Source organism: Arachis ipaensis, chromosome B9 (genome assembly GCF_059453495.1).
Source record: "Arachis ipaensis isolate K30076 ecotype BB chromosome B9, ASM5945349v1, whole genome shotgun sequence".
Lineage (NCBI taxonomy): Eukaryota > Viridiplantae > Streptophyta > Magnoliopsida > Fabales > Fabaceae > Arachis > Arachis ipaensis.
In genome coordinates, this window is record NC_142444.1 from 99,136,461 (window position 1) to 99,144,809 (window position 8,349).

Genomic DNA, 8,349 nt, shown 5'->3' on the forward strand with positions numbered 1-8,349 from the left:
CCAGGATTTTATTCCTTTAAGCCCTCCTATCCACTGATGCTCAAAGCCTTGGGATCCTTTTTATTTACCCTTGCCTTTTGATTTTAAGGGTTATTGGCTTTTTTCTCTTGCCTTTTGGTTTCAAGAGCTTTGGCTTTTTCTGCTTGCTTTTTCTTTTTCTTTCTCTATATTTTTTTTTGCCATTATTTTTTTTCTGCAAGCTTTGTTCTTTGCTGCTTTTTCTTGCTTCAAGAATCATTTTTATGATTTTTCAGATTATCAAATAACATGTCTCCTTGTCATCATTCTTTCAAGAGCCAACATATTTAACATTCTTAAACAACAACTTCAAAAGACATATGCACTGTTCAAGCATTCATTCAGAAAACAAGAAGCATTGTCACCACATCAATATAATTAAACTAAGTTCAAGGATAAATTCGAAACTCATGTACTTCTTGTTCTTTTGAATTAAAACATTTTTCATTTAAGAGAGGTGATGGATTCATAGGACATTCATAACTTTAAGACATAGTTAATAAATACTCATGATCATGTAATAAGACACTAACATAGATAAGCACTTAACATAAAGAAAACGAAAAACAGAGAATGTAAGAACAAGGAATGAGTCCACCTTAGTGATGGTGGCGTTTCCTTCTTGAGGAACCAATGATGTCCTTGAGCTCTTCTATGTCTCTTCCTTGTCTTTGTTGCTCCTCCCTCATTGCTCTTTGATCTTCTCTAATTTCATGAAGGATGATGGAGTGCTCTTGATGTTCCACCCTTAATTGTCCCATGTTGGAACTTAATTCTCCTAGGGAGGTGTTGATTTACTCCCAATAGTTTTGTGGAGGAAAATGCATTTGAGGCATCTCCGGGATCTCATGGTGCTGAGCTTCATGCGTCTCTTGAGCTCCATGAATGCGCTCTCTTGTTTGCTCCATCCTTTTCTTAGTGATGGGCTTCTCTTCCTCAATGGGAATGTCTCCTTCTATGTCAATCCCAGCCGAATTGCATAGATGGCAAATGAGGTGAGGAAAAGCTAACCTTGCCATAGTGGAGGACTTGTCAGCCACCTTGTAGAGTTCTTGAGGTATAATCTCATGAACCTCCACCTCTTCTCCAATCATGATGCTATGAATCATGATGGCCCAGTCTATAGTAACTTCAGACCGGTTGCTAGTGGGAATGATTGAGCGTTGAATGAACTCTAACCATCCTCTAGCTACAGGCTTAAGGTCCAGTCTTCTCAGTTGAACCGGTTTCCCTTTTGAGTCAATCTTCCATTGAGCTCCTTCCACACATATGTCCATGAGGACTTGGTCCAACCTTTGATCAAAGTTGACTCTCCTTGTGTAGGGGTGTGCGTTCTCTTCCATCATTGGCAAGTTGAACGCCAAGCTTACATTTTCCGGACTAAAATCTAAGTAATTCCCCCGAACCATGGTGAGATAATTCTTTGGGTTCGGGTTCTTACTTTGATCATGGTTCCTTGTGATCCATGCATTAGCATAGAACTCTTGAACCATTAGAATTTCGACTTGTTGGATGGGATTTGTTAGAACTTCCCAACCTCTTCTATAGATCTCATGTTGGATCTCTGGATACTCATTTCTCTTGAGTTTGAAAGGGACCTCGGGGATCACCTTCTTCTTGGCCACAATATCATAGAAATGGTCTTGATGAGCTTTGGAGATGAATCTTTCCATCTCCCATGACTCAGAGGTGGAAGCTTTTGTCTTCCCTTTCCCTTTTCTAGAGGATTCTCCGGTCTTGGGTGCCATCAATGGTAATGGAAAAACAAAAAGCTTATGCTTTTACCACACCAAACTTAGAATATTGCTCACCCTCGAGCAAGAGAAGAAAGAATAGATGAAGATGAAGAAGAAAATATGGAGGAGAGAAGGGAGGGGTGTATTCGGCCAAGAAGAGAAGAGAGGATTGTGTTGTGTGAAAATGAGGAAGAATGGAGGGCTATATATAGGGAAGGGAGGGGGGTTAAGGTTCGGCCATAAGGGTGGGTTTGGGTGGGAAATTGATTTTGAATTTTGAAGGTAGGTGGAGTTTATGAGGTAGGTTTATGGGGAAGAGTGGATGGATGTGAGTGGTGAAGTGGTGATAGGGAACAGAGATTGAGGTGATTGGTGAAGAGTTTTGGGGAAGAGTGTTTATTAGGAAGAGAAGATGAACATTGAGAAGAGGGAAGAGAGTGAGGGGTGGTAGGTGGGGATCCTGTGGGGTCCACAGATGCTGAGATGATCCTGTGGGGTCCACAGATCCTGAGGTGTCAAGGAATTGCATCCCTGCACCAATCAGGCATATAAAATGCCTTTGCATGCAATTCTGGCGTTTAAACGCCGAATTGATGCTTGTTTCTGGCGTTCAGCGCCAGCTCTTCTTCACTGTGCATTTCTAGCGTCTGAACGCCAGGATGCTGCTTGTTTCTGGCGTTCAATGCCAGAAACATGCTCTGTTCTGGTGTTGAACGCCAGACAGATGCTCCTTACTGGTGTTTAAACGCCAGTGAGATCCTCCTCTAGGGTGTGATTTTTCTTCTGTTGTTTTTGATTCTGTTTTCAATTTTTATATTTATTTTGTGACTCCACATGATCATGAACCTAATAAAACATGAAATAACAATAAAAATAAACTAAAATTAGATAAATAAAAATTGGGTTGCCTCCCAACAAGCGCTTCTTTAATGTCAATAGCTTGACAGTGGGCTCTCATGGAGCCTCACAGATATTCAGAGCATTGTTGAGACTCCCCAACACCAAACTTAGAGTTTGGTTGTGGCCTCCCAACACCAAACTTAGAGTTTGACTGTGGGGGCTCTGGTTGACTCTGTTTTGAGAGAAGCTTACTGTGCCTCTTTTCCATGTTTACAGAAGGATGTCCTTAAGTTTTAAACTCAAGGGAGTCCTCATTCAATTGAAGGACTAATTCGCCTCTGTCAACATCAATCACAACTCTTGCTGTGGCTAGGAAGGGTCTTCCAAGGATGATGGATTCATCCTCATCCTTCCCAGTATCTAGGACTATGAAATCAGCAGGGATGTAAAGGCCTTCAACCTTTACTAACACGTCCTCTACTTGTCCATAAGCCTGTTTTCTTGAATTATCTGCCATCTCTAATGAGATTTTAGCAGCTTGCACCCCAAAGATTCCCAGTTTCTCTATTACAGAGAGGGGCATGAGGTTTATCCCTGAACCAAAGTCACACAGAGCCTTTTCAAAGATCATGGTGCCTATGGTACAAGGTATTAGGAACTTTCCAGGATCCTGTTTCTTCTGAGGCAATGTCAATTGATCCAGATCACTTAGTTCATTGGTGAACAAGGGAGGTTCATCTTCCCAAGTCTCAATACCAAATAATTTGGCATTCAACTTCATGATTGCACCAAGGTACTTGGTAACTTGCTTCTTAGTAACATCCTCATTCTCTTTAGAAGAGGAATACTCATCAGAGAATGGCATAAGGAGGTTTAATGGAATCTCTATGGTCTCTAGTTGAGCCTCAGATTCCTTTGGTTCCTCAAAGGGAAACTCCTTATTGATCACTGGACGTCCCAGGAGGTCTTCCTCCTTGGGATTCATGTCCTCCTCCTCTTTTGTGGTTTCGGCCATGATGGTCATTTCAATGGCCTTGCACTCTCCTTTTGAATTTTCTTCTGCATTGCTTGGGAGAGTACTAGGAGGGATTTCAGTGACTCTTTTACTCAGCTGGCCCACTTGTGCCTCCAAATTTCTAATGGAGGACCTTGTTTCATTCATGAAACTTACAGTGGCCTTAGATAGATCAGAGACTAAATTTGCTAAGCTAGATGGATTCTGCTCAGAATTCTCTGTCTGTTGATGAGTGGATGATGGAAAAGGCTTGCTATTGCTAAACCTATTTCTTCCACCATTATTAAAGCCTTGTTGAGGCTTTTGTTGATCCTTCCATGAGAGATTTGGGTGATTTCTCCATGAGGGATTATAGGTGTTTCCATATAGTTCACCCATGTAATTCACCTCTACTATTGCAGGGTTTTCAGGATCATAAGCTTCTTCTTCAGAAGATGCCTCTTGAGTACTATTGGATGCAGCTTGCATTCCATTCAGACTCTGAGAAATTATATTGACTTGCTGAGTCAATATTTTGTTCTGAGCCAATATGGCATTCAGAGTATCAATTTCAAGAACTCCCTTCTTCTGAGGCGTCCCATTACTCACAGGATTCCTCTCAGAAGTGTACATGAACTGGTTATTAGCAACCATGTCAATGAGTTCTTGAGCTTCTGCAGGCATTTTCTTTAGGTGAATGGATCCACCTGCAAAAGTATCCAATGACATCTTAGCTAATTCAGACAGACCATCATAGAATATATCCAGGATGGTCCATTCTGAAAGCATGTCAGAAGGACATTTTTTGGTCAGTTGCTTGTATCTCTCCCAAGCTTCATAGAGGGATTCACCTTCTTTCTGTCTGAAGGTTTGAACATCCACTCTAAGCTTACTAAGCTTTTGAGGAGGAAAGAACTTGGCTAAGAAAGCCGTGACCAGCTTATCCCAGGAGTTCAGGCTATCTTTGGGTTGAGAGTCCAACCACACTCTAGCTCTGTCTCTTACAGCAAAGGGGAAAAGCATGAGCCTGTAGACTTCAAGATCTACTCCATTAGTCTTAACAGTATCACAGATCTGCAAGAATTCAGTTAAGAATTGAAAAGGATCTTCAGATGGAAGTCCATGAAACTTGCAGTTCTACTGCATCAGAGAAACTAATTGAGGTTTCAGCTCAAAATTGTTTGCTCCAATGGTAGGGATAGAGATGCTTCTTCCATATAAATTGGAATTAGGTGCAATAAAGTCACCAAGCATCCTCCTTGCATTATTATTATTATTTTTGGCTGCCATCTCCTCTTCTTGTTCGAAAATTTCTGAAAGGTGCTTGCTGGATTGTTGTAATTTAGCTTCTCTTAGTTTCCTCTTCAGAGTCCTTTCAGGTTCTGGATCTGCTTCAACAAGAATATTCTTGTCCTTGCTCCTGCTCATATAAAAAAGAGGGAACAGAAAAATAATAATAATAGGGATCCTTTTTACCCAGGTATAGAGGTTCCCTTTAGGTGAGTGGAAGAAAAGAAGAAGAAAAGAATGTAATGTAAAGAAAGAAACACAAGGGTGAGGAGAGCAGAGATGTGAGATGAAGAGAAGTGTTAGTAGATGAACAAATAAATAGAAGGAGATGAGAGAGAAAGGGAATTTTCGAAAATTATTTTTGAAAAAGAGTTAGTGATTTTCGAAAATAGTTTTTGAGAAAGGTTAGTAATTTTCGAAAATTAAAATAAAAAAATTAGAATAATTAGTTAATTAAAAAGAAATTTTGAAAAAGAGGGAAGGGATTTTCGAAAATTAGAGAGAGAGAGTTAGTTAGGTAGTTTTGAAAAAGATAAGAAACAAACAAAAAGTTAGTTAGTTAGTTGAAACAAATTTGAAAATCAATTTTGAAAAGATAAGAAGATAAGAAGTTAGAAAAGATATTTTAAAATCAATTTTTTGAAAAAGATATGATTTTGAAAAAGATAAGATAAAAAGATATTTTTGAAAAGATATGATTGAAATTAGTTTTGAAAAAGATTTGATTTTTAAAATCACAATTAATGACTTGATTCACAAGAAATCACAAGATATGATTCTAGAACTTAAAGTTTGAATCTTTCTTAACAAGTAAGTAACAAACTTGAAATTTTTGAATCAAAACATTAATTGATGATGATATTTTCGAAAATTATGTAATAAAGATGAGAGAAGGATTTTTGAAAAATATTTTTAAAATTTTCGAAAATAACTAAGAAAAATGAAAAAGATTTTATTTTTGAAAAAGATTTTGAAAAAGATAAAATTTTTAAATTGACAATTTAATTTGACTCATAAAAACAACTAGATTTTAAAAATTTTTGAAAAAGTCAAATCTAATTTTCGAAATTTATGAGAGAAAAAAGGAAAGATATTTTTTTGATTTTTTAATTTTTAATGATGAGAGAGAAAAACATGAAAATGATGCAATGCATGAAAATTTTTGGATCAAAACAATGAATGCATGCAAGAATGCTATGAATGTCAAGATGAACACCAAGAACACTTTGAAGATTATGATGAACATCAAGAACATGTTTTTGAAAATTTTTATATGCAGAGAAAACATGCATGACACCAAACTTAGAAATCTTTAATGCTTAGGCACTAAGAATTCAAGAATGCATATGAAAAATACCAGACAACACAAAACAATATAATATGAAGATCAATCAAGAAGGTTTACCAAGAACAACTTGAAGATCATGAAGAACACTATGAATGCATGAATTTTTCGAAAATTTTATGCAAACTTTAAAACATGCAATTGACACCAAACTTAAAAATTGACTCAAGACTCAAACAAGAAACACAAAATATTTTTGATTTTTATGATTTTATGATTTTTTTGGATTTTTCGAAAATTACTTGAAAAATAAAAATAAGGATTCCAAAATTTTTAATATAAATTCCAGGAATCTTGTACTCCTATTCTAAAGCTCCAATCTGAGGGTTAGACATGGCTGAATAGCCAGTCAAGCTTTAGAAGGTATTGATATTTTCCATGTATAGAGCAACTAAGTGTGTGAGAATCAACAAGCTCTTGTGATGATAAGTTGAAACCCCAGTCCAAAAGATTAGACATGGCTTACAGCCGGCCAGGATTCAACAAATCATCATGAAACACTAGAATTCATTCTTAAAAATTCTGAAGAACATAATAAAATTTTTGAAAAGAATTTTTAATATTTTTTTTTTCGAAAACAAATGAAAAGTTTTTGAAAGATTTTTGAAAAATTTTTGAAAATAAAACAAAAAGAAAATTACCTAATCTGAGCAATAAGATGAACCGTCAGTTGTCCAAACTCGAACAATCCCCGGCAACGGCGCCAAAAACTTGGTGCACAAAATTGTGATCCCTGGTAATGGCTCCAAAAACGGATGCACAGAACCATGGTCCAAACATAACTTCACAACTTCGTACAACTAACCAGCAAGTGCACTGGGTCGTCCAAGTAATAAAACCTTACGTGAGTAAGGGTCGATCCTACGGAGATTGTTGGTATGAAGCAAGCTATGGTCATCTTGTAAATCTCAGTTAAGTTGACTCATATGGGCTACAATGATTTTTTGAATAGATAAACATAAATAAAACATAAAGTAAAGATAGAGATACTTAAGTAAATCATTGGTGAGAATTTCAGATAAGCGTAGAAAGATGCTTTTCGTTCCTCTGAACTTCTGCTTTCCTGCTATCTTCATCCAATTAGTCTTACTCCTTTCCATGGCAAGATTTTTGTAAGGGCATCACTGTTGTCAATGGCTACATCCCATCCTCTTGTGAAAAAGGTCCAAATGCTCTGTCACGGCACGGCTAATCATCTGAGGTTCTCGATCATACTGGAATAGGATTCACCCTCCTTTTGCGTCTGTCACTACGCCCAACACTCGTGAGTTTGAAGTTCGTCACAGCCATCCCTTCCCAGATCCTACTCGGAATACCACAGACAAGGTTTAGACTTTCCGGATCTCAGGAATGGCCATCCATGGGTTCTAACTTATACCACGAAGACACTAATAACTCGGACTCGGTCCCCTATATTAGATATCCAAGAGATATTCATTCAATCGAAGGTAGAACGGAAGTGGTTGTGAGGCACACGTTCATAGGGGAATGATGATGACTGTCACGATCATCACATTCATGTTGAAGTGCGAATGAATATCTTAGAAGCAGAATAAGTTGAGTTGAATAGAAAAACAGTAGTACTTTGCATTAATTCATGAGGAACAGCAGAGCTCCACACCTTAATCTATGGAGTGTAGAAACTCTACCGTTGAAAAAACATAAGTGAAAGGTTCAGGCATGGCCGATAGGCCAGCCCCCATGATCTAAGAACTAAACGTCCCCAGATGATCAAAAGATATCAAATACACTAGTAAAAAGTCCTATTTATACTAAACTAGTTACTAGGGTTTACAGAAGTAAGTAATTGATGCATAAATCCACTTCCGGGGCCCACTTGGTGTGTGCTTGGGTTGAGCTTGAAGTTTACACGTGGAGAAGTCATTCTTGGAGTTGAACGCCAGTTTGTAATGTATTTCTGGCGTTCAACTCCAGACAGCAGCGTAGAACTGGCGTTCAATGCCCTTTTACGTCATTTAAACTCGGCCAAAGTATGGACTATTATATATTGTTGGAAATCCCTGAATGTCTACTTTCCAACACAATTGGAAGCGCACCATTTTGAGTTCTGTAGCTCCAGAAAATCTACTTTGAGTGCAGAGAGGTCAGAATCCAACAGCATCAGC

At 37.8% G+C, this 8,349-nt stretch overlaps 1 non-coding gene across 1 annotated transcript; it reads left to right on the forward strand.

Annotated features, from left to right (window-relative positions):
• The first annotated feature begins 4,371 nt into the window (after nucleotides 1–4,371).
• On the forward strand, nucleotides 4,372–4,479 carry LOC148545603 (small nucleolar RNA R71). Its single transcript, XR_015900307.1, has one exon. It is a non-coding gene; the product is annotated as a small nucleolar RNA R71 (small nucleolar RNA).
• The last annotated feature ends 3,870 nt before the right edge of the window (nucleotides 4,480–8,349 follow it).